The sequence below is a fragment of the Lissotriton vulgaris genome, chromosome 4_1 (genome assembly GCF_964263255.1).
Source record: "Lissotriton vulgaris chromosome 4_1, aLisVul1.2, whole genome shotgun sequence".
NCBI lineage: Eukaryota > Metazoa > Chordata > Amphibia > Caudata > Salamandridae > Lissotriton > Lissotriton vulgaris.
In genome coordinates this window covers 1,515,911,185-1,515,927,221 of record NC_141691.1, presented here as the reverse complement: position 1 = coordinate 1,515,927,221, position 16,037 = coordinate 1,515,911,185, and the positions used below count along the sequence as shown (strand labels likewise).

Sequence of the window (16,037 nt, the reverse complement as noted above, 5' to 3'; positions counted from 1 at the left end):
TGACATGGTGGCTACTCCTATTCCCCTCCTTCACAATATAGGTGGGCGAGTGACTGAAAGCTTGAGCCGGGCTCGAGTGAGATGCTGGGCTTTGACTCAGCTCAAGGTCTTCTTGGATCCTCAACCCCACAATAAGCAGAGCTTTCATGGAAAGTGATGTGACCAGGTGGCTGCAGCTGCCAACAATGTAACATGGAGAACCAGGTTCCAATCCCAGACTCAGCTCAAATCCCATTGATCCCATAAATCGCCCTGTGCTGAAAAAAGTACATGTGGAACGAGGTCTGTGTCTGCTGTGAAGTACTCATAAGTCACTGGGCAAAGCTAGCATTATAAAAGGCTAATAAAAATAAAATGCGGATTCCTGCTGTCACCCGTGCTCTAAAATGATCCTCCAAGAATTAAGAATAAACCATTAGCCTTTGATGTCAGAAAGAGATACCCTTCTAGTGGCTAAATTGCACAGTCTGAAAATGGAAAATGTAGGATCAATCTCAGCTTCCCTGCTGGACCAAATTGTGTGAACCTAGGCAAATACTTATTTATTCGAGCCTCCTTATTGTTCATTATCACACATAACAGTACGTTCAAATATGTACAAAAACATCTCTTGTGTTTAGTAGCCTATAATGTAGCTCCATCTATAATAAGAATCTAGGCCACACATAGGGTACACATGATCCCGAACTTTCCTCTTAGTTTACTAATAGCATTGTCATCACAGCGGGGACAGAAATGTTTCTCAGTTCATATTTTAAAACCTCTCAATTGTAAAGAATAATTCTCAAATAATCCGATGTATTGCGGTGGAACTTTTTCACATTAAAGAAATACATGTTTATGAAGACACCTTGTCATGTTCTGACGTGATAATTGTTGCATGATTTACATGCCAAATATGTTCAGGGCTCGGCTCGAGCATGGGCTCTTAGAGCCAGAGCCAACCCTTGGCTCTGCTCTTGCCTTGGCCCTCCCTGTCAATCAGTTGGCTTGCCCACTTCTATTTCGTATCGCCAAATCTGATGTACTTTTTTCATACCTGTTTGCAACAGGGCACACCTCACTCATCTCATAACAATTGAGCCTCCTGTGAATCATACGCATGAATGTGCACCTGTAGTCATTTATTAAATTCTGTCTCATCTCATAGTATTACAGTATTCATATATCTGTGCACTGGGCTGTTGAGTCTTCCCCAGTCTGGGTACATGCAAATGATCATGCCACAGACAGATCTTGGTATTATACATCTTTATCCTCAACGTGTAACCTTTAACTGAACATTCTATATTATGAATGCTATCCCCCACACAATCACACTTATGTCACTGTTCTATGGAGTCTGTCAGGAACCAAAAGGGTCCTTACAACTCTAACTCACAAGACACTACATCTCCTCCTTTGTTAAATGAAAAGTACAAATAATACATATATACATCACAACTCTGCAATAAGTCATTTCGGTGCTCGAACCAATAACCCAGATCTAGTCATGTGAGGTTGAGGAGATAAGTATCACTTCTGACATCTGGAGCTGGCGAAGGTTGAGGCAGGTGCTTGAAATTAGAATAATCTTGTGTAATGGACTTTCCAGGATGGTGAGCAGTCATCTTGTGTCTTTTACTAGTCACAACCCTCAGTGGGTCAGCATCCAACGAAGCATCAGACTTGTGTTTTCTTTTCTGCTTGATAACTTAGTCTCCTCTTTTGAACACAGTGCTCCAAGCACAGCGGCGTCTATCCACTTAGGTTTTATTTTGCATTTATGAGACTAGTGAGCAGCCGCGGTGCGTCCATTGGGGCGTAGGGGCGTAGACCCACCAGCCACAATGGCCCCGTATCGCGGCCACCGGCCGCAATCCTGTCTATAAAATACATTGCAGCAGCAACAATCAGCCTCAGCCCACCGCCGGGAATTGTGCAGGAGGGGGGGGTGGCCTGCAGCTTGAGTGACACTCAGGCTGCAGCAGACCGTAGTGCGCAGTCCCGCTGGGAGAATTACAGTGCACTGTGCGCATGCTTGGGATAGTTGGCAACTATCTCAAGCATGCGCACTGTAAGTTCCCCAGCGGGACCCAGGGGTACTTGTTCGCTTGCCACAGCCCGGGTTTTCAAAGGGCGACAGGGCGAGCAGCAAATGTGCCGCCCTAGCCAATCCTGGCGCTGCATGCAGCGCCAGGATTGGCTGGTCCACCACGCAGCATCCATCATTGGATGCCGCGCGTGGGGTGGTGGCACACACACGTCTGTCGCACGCGCTGCGAGGAGGATGTCGGCCCGCTTAACGGACAGGAAAATACCTTTAGAGATTAGCCAACTCCTTGTGAAATGGCTTTTAATAGCCCTTGGATCGCCGGTCTCTGAGGTAACGCAAAGTTTGTTTCTATTCGAGGAGAAAGCAATCCCACACCTGAGGGCTCGGTGGAATGTGCCTTTCCTGCCAGTGGGAACGGGCTCTAGGTTGCTGGCAGGGTCTCCCTCATGCAGGCGGTCTCGAGGTCGGCTCCAACCCCTGTTTCCTACTTGGGATGTATTGGTTGTGGCACAGGCTAATGAGCACCCGTTCACTCTGACGGACCACATTTCCCACCACCGGAGGGATGTTGCCCGAAGCTGCTGTACGTGCTGGTAGAGCGGAGGATCCCACATTCAGCCTGGGCCTCCTTGGTCGATGCTCAGGCACTGATTTATTTTACATGTGTGGTTTCCTTCTGCACCAGGTGACAATTCGAAAGACCAGGGAAATCCGGGCATTGCATGGATGTTGGCGTCTCGCTGAAAAGTGAAAGTGGGGACCGGGATGATGGCATTTAAAAGAGTTATCCCCACCTCTCACCTTTTCACCCTTGAGGGATTCATCCATGATCCATCTCAGGCACCGCATGCACAGTGGGTTGTTGATCATTTTGCCCTGCTGCACAGGCATATCCAGACACCACCGTACTAAACAAAGCAGTGGGCAGGAGGATAGTGAAGTATTTTAGCAACTGATGAATTGTTGGGCTCCTTGGGAAGAATTCTGAGAACGGGGTGGGCCCTGGAGCGAGCAGCCACACTGGGCCCTGGCTTCGGGCAGGGGTGTCATGTTTACCAATATATTATGGTGTGAAAAGCTATTACTGCCTCGAAGGATTGGAGGTTTTGCCTAGTGGAAGCTTTAACACATGTATGGTAGCACAGTGGGTTAACACACCTGCTGCAAATGTGTGTACAATGCAGATCACAAGCGCATTTAATGTGAATAGCTCATTGGGTTATTCTGTTGCTCTGAGAGGTCCTGTTGTATGGCAGCGTAAACTACAAATTCTAGATTAGAGCATGATAAAACGTACCCAGCCTTTCAAAGGGCGCTAATAGGGTAGGAGGACTCAGTGGCAAGGGACAGTGCTGTTCAGCAGGCATGTTGACTATTGGAGTTTAAAGAGAATTCGAGCATGAACCTGCAGATTGCAACAGAGGTCCCCACTGCATTAGTTCCCACCCCCCCGTTCTGTGCATGATGTGCACGGTCTGATTGCAGACACGGGCGTGTAGGCAATAAACAAAGAATTGAGCACTCCTCAACATCCCTAGAATAGCCTATCACAGTGCAGTCGCAACAGCAATTTAGCAGGCAATACCCACTTATGCTTCCTTTTCAACTTGCCAGTGCAGATAATTATTATTAAGTAGGGATGGCCTCTAGGTCAAGGGGTCATAGTACTAGAATTATTATTAGTCATAATATATGTGCACAGAAGTTGTGTCCAGACATCTGCTCCTTTGAGGGACAGGAGGTGGGTGTCCAACTGGAACCCTAAACAGATACCCCAAGTCGGAACTACCAGGTAGCAGCAGAGGGAAAGAAAATGAGACGAGAGGGAAAGGATAGCCTCATAGAGAAAGAGACAGGCAGTAATAAGTGGCAGGCACAGCTGAGATGCCGAGGAGACGGGAAGTGATGGAGGTGGTGAATACCGGAGAGAGAGAGAGAGGGGGGCAGCGATTCCCAAAAAGGAAAAGGGGTTTTCGGAAAGGGGTTAAGAATAAGGGTGCGAGGGGCGAGATAATGAATGTATGTGGGTGGGGGTAAGGCATGTCTCAAAGGAATTAGGGAGGTGGGGGCTCAGATATAATCCTATATAACATGTCCTATACACTGTTTTACACACCTATGATTGCTAGTCTCTGTGTAATGTGTGCGTTATGTACAGTGCTGTTATGTACAGTGGTGTTCATTCGACTTCCTATGTTGCTGGAGTGCATTTGTTTTTTTTGCAATTGATTCTATGACTTTTTGGGGTGTATCCTCGAAGGTTTCCTGTTAATGTGGCTGACCTGCTTGTTGAAGTGCACTTTATACTTACTTTTGGGTGACACCAAGTATTGCTGATTTAATTCGATTCCGTTTGCTGACTTGTGATGCACGGCTTGATGGGTGCATGCGTTTGTTTCCCTGTGACTAGTTTGTTCTGATATAATTGTCTTATTTGCGATAGTTTTCAGTACACAGTTTGCTCAATCAGTTATGATTTTGTGTGACTACCTGGATTCCTGGGGTGCCTCCGACTTCGTTCTGTTTCTTTACTTTTTGTGACTGTTGGTCCTGCGGGGAAACATTTTCAATTTATGTTGTCTTGTTTACTGGGAGCATTGCTTTTATTTTCCTTTAGTGTAATAGGCTGGCTGGTGAAGTGCACTTCCCATAGTGTGCAGTCACTTCAATTTGCCTTTAGGGGACTACCTGGCTTGATGGTGGTTTTCTATTTGATTTCATGTAACTCCTTGTCTTGATGAGTGCATTGGTTTTAGTTTGTTTGAGGTAACTGCTTCACATGCTGGTTTCATCACACAGCTGACACCCATCTGACACCCACCCTGAGAAAGCCGGTGCTGTATGCAAATCACTTTGCGCCCCACCACTCTGAAATGTCACCCACCGCCCCTGCTAGTGAGTAGTGCGAAGCTTATCAATGTTAAGAGATCACTCATTGGTCCATTGTGGCAGTTTGGTTCCTGTGGCTCTCCCAAACATTAGGGTAGCAGTGCTTTTTTCCATGGTGGAATGGGGAGTTACCTGTATGTACGAAGCATAGACTCAAGAGCCGATTTGAGTTCAAGTTTTTGCAGCGCACGTGCTGAATGGTCATTTGGAGGGTGCTCATAAATCTCTCGACCACACCATTTTCCTGCGGCCAGAGAGTTGTGCTTTTCTGATGCTTGACATTTAGATTAGTAAGAAACTCCTTAAATTCCAAACTATTGAAAAGGAGGGCCACTGTCAGATTTCAAAATCAAAGGAACACCCCATGTTGCAAAAATTCTTTCTAATCTCTCAATGATTCTGTCATGTGTAGTTGATGACAGATCTTCCACAAGGGGAAAATAGGAATATTGTCCATTGTCAAGGGGTCCAAAGAAAACAATTACAATCTTCTCCCATGCATGCTTTGGAAGATCAGATATGTTTAGTGGATGCAGGGTTGTTTTGGATGGCAAGCCGTTGCACAAATGAAATGCCTTTAACTTTTTTTCAACTCTTTCATCAAGACGAGAGAACCACACTCGGTCACATAGAGCTCGTTTTGTAGCAATAACTCCACGATGTCCCTCATGAGCCAGTTCAATAACATGTTGTCTCAGACTCTCGGGTATAACAATTTTAAATCCTTGTAAATGTAAGCCTTCTGTGGTACCTGAAAGTTGTTCCTGCACATTTTTGAATTTCTGGCATTCAAGGTTATCATGAAGTGGTCAAGTATGTTTTCGCCATGATTAATGTATTGCAATGTCTTTGAGTATATCAGCAAATCTCTGTCAGTGCTTGTAGTAGCAATGATTTGTTCCACCGATATGGCAGCTGGGGTACTGGATTTCTTATTAAAATTAACTTAAACATTAGCCGCTTTATAAGTAGTGCCATAACACTGGATTGGCACACTTGAGAAGTAGTCAGCAGGTTTTTGCTTTTTTCCTGGACGATGCACAATCGTATAATCATACTCCTGCAGTTGCATTCCTCACCTCTCAATGCAAGGGGGCATCTTGGCTTTAGGATTGCCGAAAATGGTGAGCAATGCTTGGTGGTTTGTGACAACTGTGAATTGCTTTCCATACAAAAACACATGAAAAAGCTCCCAAGCCCACACCACACCGAGGCTTTATTTTTCAGTTTGTGACTATGCACGTTTCATCTATGACAAACTTAGGCTGGCATAGCCACAATGTGCCTTGGGGCATTGGGATCACGGTCCAGAGCACTTTAAAAAATATACAATAAAGATAATAAGACAAGCCGTGATGAGCTGCTTATATTTTTATCCAAGTCCAGCCGGACATGGATTTTATTTTCATAACAATAGTGGAATTGTATAATGCATAAAAGACATTTAGAGACCAAAATCCTGTGCTTTTACCACAGAACAGAGAAGGTGAAGAATAAAGAATAGTTATAATGAGAGGAAGATAACCCAGGCAAGAGAGGAGTGAGTAATCTGGACACTTTTGGATTGAAGTTACAAGTGTTTTGCCAGAGTAGTACATACAGGAATTTGATACACAATGGTTTTACTGTATAACTACTGTAAAAGGTCGACGTTTCGATCCCGCGCTCAAGGGTACAAGGGGATCATCATCAGGACTGTACAATTTAAGTATGCCTGGTAAAAACAATCATGCGCCTGTATGAAGAACAAAACAGGGAAAAAGAGAAGGTTTTCAATTTTTGGAAAAGAGTTTTCGAAGAAGAGAAAGTCAACAATGCTCAGCATATACAGTTATGGCAGTACTCGGAATCGCAGTGAGGTATATGTGCACTCGCGGTGTAACAATTCATAATTAAGAAAATCGAGCATCAGTTGTGCATAGGACAATGTGGACACAGTGTGGTGACTTTGCGTTCCCGGTATGGAGTGACCGTAAATAGGTGAGAGTCAACAACGCTCAGCATATGCAGTTATAACAATCCTCGGAATCGCAGTGAGAGATAAGTGGACTCACGGTGGTTAAGTATATAATTAAAAAGCAATTGTGCATGGGGCAAGGTGAACACAGTGTAGTGACTTCGCGTACCCGGTGTGGAGTAACCGCAATTAAGTGGCTAGCGCAGCGAAAGTAAAAAGCATTAAGTAATCAATGGGTATTGAATGCGTTAAGGTACAAAAAGTGCAGGGGGGGCTAAGATAAGAGTGAAACGTTATACCTCCTAGATGAGGGGCGGCGTGTGCCGAAGTAGCCGCTAAGTGCTCTAAGCCCGGCCAGCAGTGGGTACAGCTGGGGTTCAGTCGGGATATTCTGGAGGGGAAAGAAGCATAATTAACATTGGTGCCCGAATAGTGCTAAGCGGCGGTGGCGGTTAGTGGCGAAACACGACATTACCTTGCAAGGGGTAAAATATCCATCCAAAGTGGATGCCAGGGGTTTTTTGGCCGTCAATTAATTCGGCATTTCTCGGAGGGAGAATGACCTGGGGGGAGAGAAGGATGCCAAATGAAACACGGGTAAAGTGTTTAAGGGTGGCTATGGGGGATAACGGTGGAGGCGAAGGTACATACCACGGCAATTGTCAGATGAGCAACCCGTGGAGTGGAGCCAGCGGTCCTAGGCGAGGCTTGGATCCGCTGTGGAGAGAGTGGAAATCGGGCAGTTAGGAAGGTCCGGGGGGGGGGAGCTTCGAGCGGGGTAGTGAGGCTTACCGGTGTGAAGGAGCTGTGTCCTCGTTTACACGGCTGGCTGGTGCGATGACCCGGTTGTGTTGTGCTCCGGTGGCGCTTAGGATTTATCGCGGATAGGAAGCGGAGTCACGTGATTAAGGGGGCGGGGAAAGGGAAGTAGTGCCAAAGGCGTTTGGATACCGCGGCCATCTTGGAGTGGTGATAGTGCCCAAAGGTGAAGTGAGAATAGCATGCTAATTCGTAACTTGTGAGGTTAGAATAGTTACAGCAGACGGTTACCTTTACATTGAAGAAAAAGTAAAACCAATTTACATTTATGCAGGAATAAAATTACAAATGTACAGTCAGTAACATTCTCAGTGGAAGAGTTCAGGGACTGATATTTTCACTTCAGTATGCATCAGTCTGTAGCTGGATCATAACAAAGTGGTCCAGTCTTCACTTCTGCTAAGCCCAGTACGTATAGTGTCAAACTGGATAATACTTTTCAGTTCCTCTTTGTTTAGCAGCTGGGCTAAATTTCCACCTCTTTGCGGTAGTTGGACCACTTTGAGAATCGTCCATCTAATGTCATCCTCAGTGAGGTCTGCTGCGCTGAAATGTTCCACAAGAGGTACATTAGGTGTCCCGCATCTGATACGGCTCCTATGTTGCTAAATCCTGGTCTTGGCCTTTTGTGTAGTCTGACCCACATACATTTTGAGGCAGGGGCAAAGAATTGCATAAATAACATTATTGCTATTACAATTAGTGAGACATTTCATTGAAACAGTAGTGCCATTATGGGTGAAATCATGCCTCTCAATTGTATATTCACAGACTTTGCAAGACCCGCACTTGACATGTCCAGTTACAGGGGGGAGGCCCCAGGTGGATTCAATAGTAGATTTGGAAAGGGGACCAGGAAGAGCAGCCCTGACTAGGTGGTCGCTGAGATTTTTGCTTTTGCGAAAAGTGAAGAGAGGTCTTTCTAGTCTGATGGTGCCTGCATTTACGGTGGGCCAGTGTTTCAGAATGGATTTTCTAATCCTATTTGGTACCGGGTTTTGGGTGTTAATAGGACCTCTCTTGGGCAGTACCAAGCTCTTTTGGTTGCTGTTTTTATCAGTCGGCGTGGGTACCAGCGATTTTTAAGTTTGTTTGCCAAGACAGTTGCTTCTTTGAAATAGTCTGCTTTGGAGGAGCAGTTCCGTCTGATCCTTAAAAATTGGGAGTATGGGAGGGAATCTTTGAGTGCCCTGGGATGATTGCTCTGATAACTGAGCAGGGTGTTACGTTCAGTTGGCTTTCTGTAGAGCCGGGTAAGGAGTTCTCCTTCCTTATGGTAGATGGTAAGATCTAGGAAAGCGATTTGCTCTTTGTCGCGAGTCAGGGTAAATTTGAGATCGGCACAGTTGTTATTAAGCCAGTGTAGAAATTGGTTGAGCATAGCTATATTGAGGGTCCAGATCATAAAGATGTCATCGATATAGCGTCGCCACCATTTTATTCTGGGGCAAAAGGGATTCTCATCAGAGAGGATTGAGCCAATTTCCAGAGCATCCATGAAGAGGATAGCCAGGTTGGGGGCAAATATGGCCCCCATAGAAGTACCCTTGATCTGTTGATAATATGTGTTATCAAAGATAAAGAAATTCCTGGAGAGGCATACTTCTAATAGCTGTAAGATGTACAGTGTAGGTACCCTGTGTGGGCGAGGGCGAGTGTCAAGGGTTTTTTGTATCACTAGGAGAGCCGCTGATTGGGGGATGTTTGTGTAGAGCGACTCTACATCCATGGTGCAAAGGGTGTCTTGTAAGGGATCAAAAGGGAAGTGCTCTACCAGATTAATCATAGCCATGCTATCCCTTACATAGCAGGTGGTCCGGGGGACAAATTCTTTAATGAAAAAGTCAACATAGGCTCCCAAAGGCTCTAAAATAGAGCCGCACGCAGAGACTATAGGTCTGCCGGGTGGATTTTGGACATTTTTGTGGACTTTGGGGAGGGTGTAGATAACAGGCAGGCGGGGGGGTTTACATTTAGGTAATTAAATTCTTTTTTGCTCAGAAACCCTTCGTTACATGCATCAGTCGTCAATTTACGTATAGTTTCCTGAATTTCCTTGGTGGGATTCCTCAGCAGTCTTTGGTAGTGATCTGTATTATTGAGCTGTCTCAGAATTTCAGCCTTGTAGGATTCAATATTTTGGAGAACAATTCCTCCCCCTTTATCTGCACCTTTGATTATCAGGGAGGAGTTGCTTTTCAAAGAACATATGGCCTCTTTCTCTTGTCGAGTGATGTTGTAGGGAATGAACAGCTTTTTGTTTTCTAGATCGTGTAAATCTTTTAGAGCCAGCTTTTCAAATGTGACAATTTCAGAGGGGATCATCCCTGCGGATGGCAGGAATGTGGATGTGACCGAAACGGTGTATTAGAATCAAGGATGGGAGAGGGGTGCATTTGAAAGAATGCTTTCAATCGGATGAGCCTGAAAAATCTCAATAGTTAAGTTTGAAGGTCTATAAAATTTGGACGGGTGGTGGGGACAAAGGAGAGGCCCTTTTTAACCACATCCGCGCTAGTTGAATTCTCCTCCTGCGCTGAGATATTTAAAAGCCCCTTATTCATGACGAGCTGGGCTCGTCATCAGTGTGCGAGGAGGCTACACCATGACGAGCCCAGCTCGTCATGAGCCTGGAAGGGGCTAAGGAGTTCTAGTTCAGAGGGTTCCAAATTGTGCTGAGAGAGGTAATAATGGGGATCATTTCGTGCGGATGTTCAGTTGCAAGACACATGGTGAGGGAGGGGGAGTAGGTGTTCTCTACCACTGGTAGAAGTTGTTCCGTGTTTTGCGTTCTCCCGGGGGGTTGAACCAACGTTGAGGTTTTTTTACCCTTCCTCTCTGGGGGGTATTTGTTTGGCCTCTGCCTAAAAAATTCGATTGTGCTGACCCTCCTCTTCTTGATGTGCTTGGCTCTTCGCCTTGGTCTGAGCTTTCTGAGGAATCTGCAGATGTGTCAGAGAAGCCAACCAGGTTTTGGCGTTTGTTATAACGGCCCCAAGGTCTTCTGTTTTGGGGATTAGCGTAGGATCTATTAGTGTAAAAATCCTTTTGTAAGTAGGGGTAGGTGTTTTCAATGTTGTAGGATTTGATGTCTTTTTTGACTTTGTTGGATCCTATGCGCCACTGGAGCACAACACAACCGGGTCATCGCACCAGCCAGCCGTGTAAACGAGGACACAGCTCCTTCACGCCGGTAAGCCTCACTACCCCGCTCGAAGCTCCCCCCCCCCCGGACCTTCCTAACTGCCCGATTTCCACTCTCTCCACAGCGGATCCGAGCCTCGCCTAGGACCGCTGGCTCCACTCCACGGGTTGCTCATCTGACAATTGCCGTGGTATGTACCTTCGCCTCCACCGTTATCCCCCATGGCCACTCTTAAACACTTTACCCGTGTTTCATTTGGCATCCTTCTCTCCCTCCAGGTCATTCTCCCTCCGAGAAATGCCGAATTAATTGACGGCCAAAAAACCTCCGGCGTCCACTTTGAACGGATATTTTACCCCTTGCAAGGTAATGTTGTGTTTCGCCACTAACCCCCGCTGCCGCTTAGCACTATACGGGCACCAATGATAATTATGCTTCTTTCCCCTCCAGAATATCCCGACTGTACCCCAGCTGTACCCACTGCTGGCCGGGCTTGGGGCACTTAGCGGCTACTTCGGCACACGCCACCCCTCATCTAGGAGGTATAACGTTTCACTCTTATCTTAGCCCCCCTGCACTTTTTGTACCTTAACGCATTCAATACCCATTGATTACTTAATGCTTTTTACTTTCGCTGCGGTAGCCACTTAATTGCAGTTACTCCATACCGGGTACGCAAAGTCACTACACTGTGTCCACCTTGCCCCCTGCACAATTGCTTTTTAATTATGTACTTAACCACCGTGAGTCCACTTATCTCTCACTGCGATTCCGAGGATTGTTATAACTGCATATGCTGAGCGTTATTGACTCTCACCTATTTACGGTCACTCCATACCGGAAACGCGAAGTCACCACTCTCTGTCCACATTGTCCTATGCACAACTGATGCTCGATTTTCTTAATTATGAATTGTTCCACCGCGAGTGCACATATACCTCACTGCAATTCCGAGGACTGCCATAACTGTATATGCTGAGCATTGTTGACTCTCTCTTCTTCAAAAACTCTTTTCCAAAAATTGAAAACCTTCTCTTTTTCCCTGTTTTGTTCTTCATACAGGTGCATGATTGTTTTTACCAGGCATACTTAAATTGTACAGTCCTGATGATGATCCCCCTGTACCCTTGAGCGCGGGATCGAAACGTCGACCTTTTACAGTAGTTATGCAGTAAAACCATTGTGTATCAAATTCCTGTATGTACTACTCTGGCAAAACACTTGTAACTTCAATCCAAAAGTGTCCAGATTCCTCACTCCTCTCTTGCCTGGGTTATCTTCCTCTCCTTATAACTATTCTTTATTCTTCATCTTCTCTGTTCTGTGGTAAAAGCACAGGATTGTGCTCTCTAAATGTCTTTTATGCATTATACAATTCCACTATTGTTACGAAAATAAAATCCATGTCTGGCTGGACTTGGATAAAAATATAAGCAGCTCATCACGGCTTGTCTTATTATCTTTATTGTATATTTTTGAAAGTGCTCTGGACCGTTGTCCTTTTGAAACTGACTCAAACCCTTGGTCCACAGCCACTTATAGGGTCCCCCTTGTTTTTCTCAGAAACTTGGGGCATTGGGATGTCCAGCATGCTGGGCAAAGATGGTACCACCCCTAATGGACTCGATCAACAACAACAATGTCTGTCTGTAATTTCAGATCAAAGTATGACATTTCAGTGATATTCTCAATTGCATGCTTGATTTTCTTGAAGCTTTGCTCGCATTCACTTGACCATCAAAATGGGACATTTTGTTTCAACAAGTCTCTCAATGGGGCATTTACATTGACAAAGTCACGTATATACCTTGAACAGTAAGTGTCCATACCAATGAAGGATCGCAGCATAGATACATCTTGTAGGGGAAAAAGTGGATGGCAAGGCTTGTACTTTATCGAGATCTGGAGACATTCCCCCATCGGAAAAGATATGACCAAAGAACTTGAGCTTGGTTTAATGAAATTCACACTTTGCCACATTTAAAGTGAGACCTGCATCGGCAAGTACATTACATACTTGTTTAAGAGCTTATCATGTTTCTATCATGTGTCCCTAAAAACTAGTATGCCATTATTGTAATTGAAAGCATTTGTGACTGGCGGTATTATGCGACGAATGACATCCTACAAAAGTTGTGCAGCTGATGACACTCTGAAACTTAGCCTTTTATATCTAAATAAACTAACATGAGTCAAAAAGGTAGTAATGTACCTGCAATTCTCTTCAAGTTTTAGCTGGTGATACCCTTTGTTCAAATCAAAGCGGCAAAAGACTTTAGCTCCATTCAGATGCGTAATCATGTCAGCAAAGTGGGGTCCTAGATGTCATTCTCGTTTAATCACCTTGTTCGCATGGCGCAGATCAGTGCACGCCTCCTCCACCATCCTTTTACGCCTCTACCACTATGGGTGATACCCATAGTGTTGGACCAGTGAATCACTCAATGATGTCATGCTTTATGAGTATCTCAAGTTCTTTCCCAACAGTCTCTAGTAAATTAAATGCAATTTAACAGTGTCATTGAGCAAACAGACAAATGTCCTCATTTATGTGAAGTTGTACTTTCATGGCTTAAGTCTTCCTAGTCCATGAAACAATAGCGGAAACTGATTCACTATCTCATGATAGGCATTGACATTGTAGTTTACAGAAATAAGCCCCATGTCAGCAGCAGTATCAAAACTGAGTAAAAATGCACTTGATGAAGTACTTGGGAAGACATGAATCATGTACTTTAGTCTTTTTATGATTCTTAGTCGCTATGAATAAACCTTGTATTTGCAGTGATGCCAAAGCAGCCCACGTATACACTTTGGTTTTCGGCTGGGTTATACAGGACAATGGAGACACTTAATTGTACTTTTCTGCTGACATAATGTTTATTGATGCACCATTGTCTATGATAAAAGGTATAGGGCACCCATTCAATTTCAGTGTGATCTTGGGGCATTGTCCAAATGAATTTCACACTTTTACTTGTCGACCTAGCTTTGACCAGCATTACTCCTTGCAAGAAGCTAATCCTACATGCACATGTTGTCCAGCATGTCAACATTGACATCACACACCCATCTTCCTCACTGTCACTCGACAGTGACAGATGGCAAACTTCGCTTAGCCATCTGTGCGCGAATAGAGTGTTGCATTTGGAATGTTCTGCCATCCACTTTGTTTTCTCGATGTCACGCACTTGATCTTTCGTTTATTTTGTTTTCTCTACGTGACACACTTGATCTTTCACTTGCTTTGCAAACCGTTACAAAATGGTTCTCTTTCCTTCATCACTTGCATATCTGTCCAATGGCGGGACATTTACCTTCACGTGGAAAGGAAGGAAAATCCACATCCAAAACACAACTTCTTTTTCTTTGGATACATTACATTATAGTCTTCTACCTTGCATTTCAACATAATTTTCACACTCATAGCTGATTCATTTTGGGCCACTCCGGTCTCCATGTTAGCTGCTTGTCTGTCAGCTCTTTCTTCTGTTCTGGCAGCCATGAGTACTCGCTCCAAGCTAAGTGTCTCTTTCAGGAATTCGTCACCTGAAGGAATTGGAGAGACAACCATTACTCTGAGACGCATGGCTTCTTCATCATTGAACTTGCAATGCTTGATTAGTGGATCAAGTATTTCTACAAACTCATCCATTGTTTTCACCAGCTCTCTGCCTTTCCTGACTGAAAATGTACCTTTCATAGTCGACATTCATTATTGGATTTAACTTGATGTTTAATGCTTCTTTGATTTGACGGTAGGTCACTTCATCACCTTGTGTTTTTTTCATTATAATTTCTTTTACTCCTTCACCCACTTAATTGTTTACATATTTAATTATATTTTTTTCATTTGCTTCTTTCAACGCATCAATAAAATCATCGAAGTAGTGTGGCTCACTGGTTAGAGGCGGCAGACCCGAGAGCAGAGAACGGCCCGGGACCAGGGTTCGATTCCCGGCACGGCAGGTTTCTAGACCAGGGTCAGTGGACTCGATAATTCTCTCGCCTCGGTGCCCACTCTGATCAGCGTTCACACTCGGCAACTCTGGGCATTAGCTTGCCTCATCTTCACTAACGGCCCCACCAGACCGCCGGGGATGCCTGGTCTCACCCTGGAGATACCCATTAAGGGACCATCTCTCAGGGAAGCCAGGAAGGGTTTCGCAGCGGTCGAAGCGCCTTGGGACCCTCCGGGTAAGTAGTGCGCTATATAAATGCCTATACATTTACATACATACATTTACATCCAGGCAGTTTATCTGCCACCAATATGTAGCTTTTTGGTGATATCGAAAGGATGTGGTGGTTTTAGGAATGCGCCAGCATCATAACCTGTGGAACTTTCTCCCCTCTTGTACCGGCATCTTCATCAAGCACTTGCTGTGTGCTGACATTTAGTTCATTGCACCCGTTCTCTGGCCGTGCTGCACTGTCTTCTACCTTGGTGGTGAGTAGCGGCTTTGTTTCTTGCAAAAGTTCTTTATCCTTCTCACCTCTATGCATTGTACCTGGTTTCTACTACCTTTAGCATTGTCATCCTGTATGAACAACAGCCATGTGTTATGCTGTGGCGTCGTACCTCTTGTCTTGACTTTGCCTGCAAATTTCTAGCTGATGACAAAAACTTTTGGTAATGCCTGCACTTTCTTCCGATGATGTGTACTGGAGAGGCGCTTTGACTCCACATAAACCAATCATCAATTTCCACTTTAACTGAGGCACACGTGGCATGCATGAGCAGTTTGCTGGAACACGGCACACTCTCTGAGAGAGCACTTTCAGTTCTTTGGATTGTGAGGTTTATGTAATCCTCTAACTTGTCACCAGCTGTAGCATCCTCCCCAGCCTGCGTGCATGATTACCACACACAGAGCTTGGTATAAAACGTCTTTATTACTAAGCGTGTAACCATTAAATGAACATTCTACATCATTAATTCTAACCTCCATGCCCTTACATAAGTGTTCTACAGGGTCCACCGGGAAGCAAAAAGGTCCTGCCATTTTTAACGCACAAGACACTTCACAGGCCATCCAGCTCTGAGACAACTAAGAGCAACAAAACAAACTTTTAACTAAAGCAACTGCAACAATTCTATTTCACAAATAAGGACCTAAAATCATAAGCACCATATCACCTCTTTATACAGTTTATCCAAAATACAATCAAAATACAGTATGTACTCATTT

At 44.8% G+C, this 16,037-nt stretch overlaps 1 protein-coding gene across 1 annotated transcript in view; it reads left to right on the top strand.

Moving 5' to 3' along the window:
• Positions 1–16,037, top strand: part of RGS20 (regulator of G protein signaling 20) — a 379,831-nt gene that overhangs the window by 207,476 nt on the left and 156,318 nt on the right. The window lies entirely within an intron of this gene.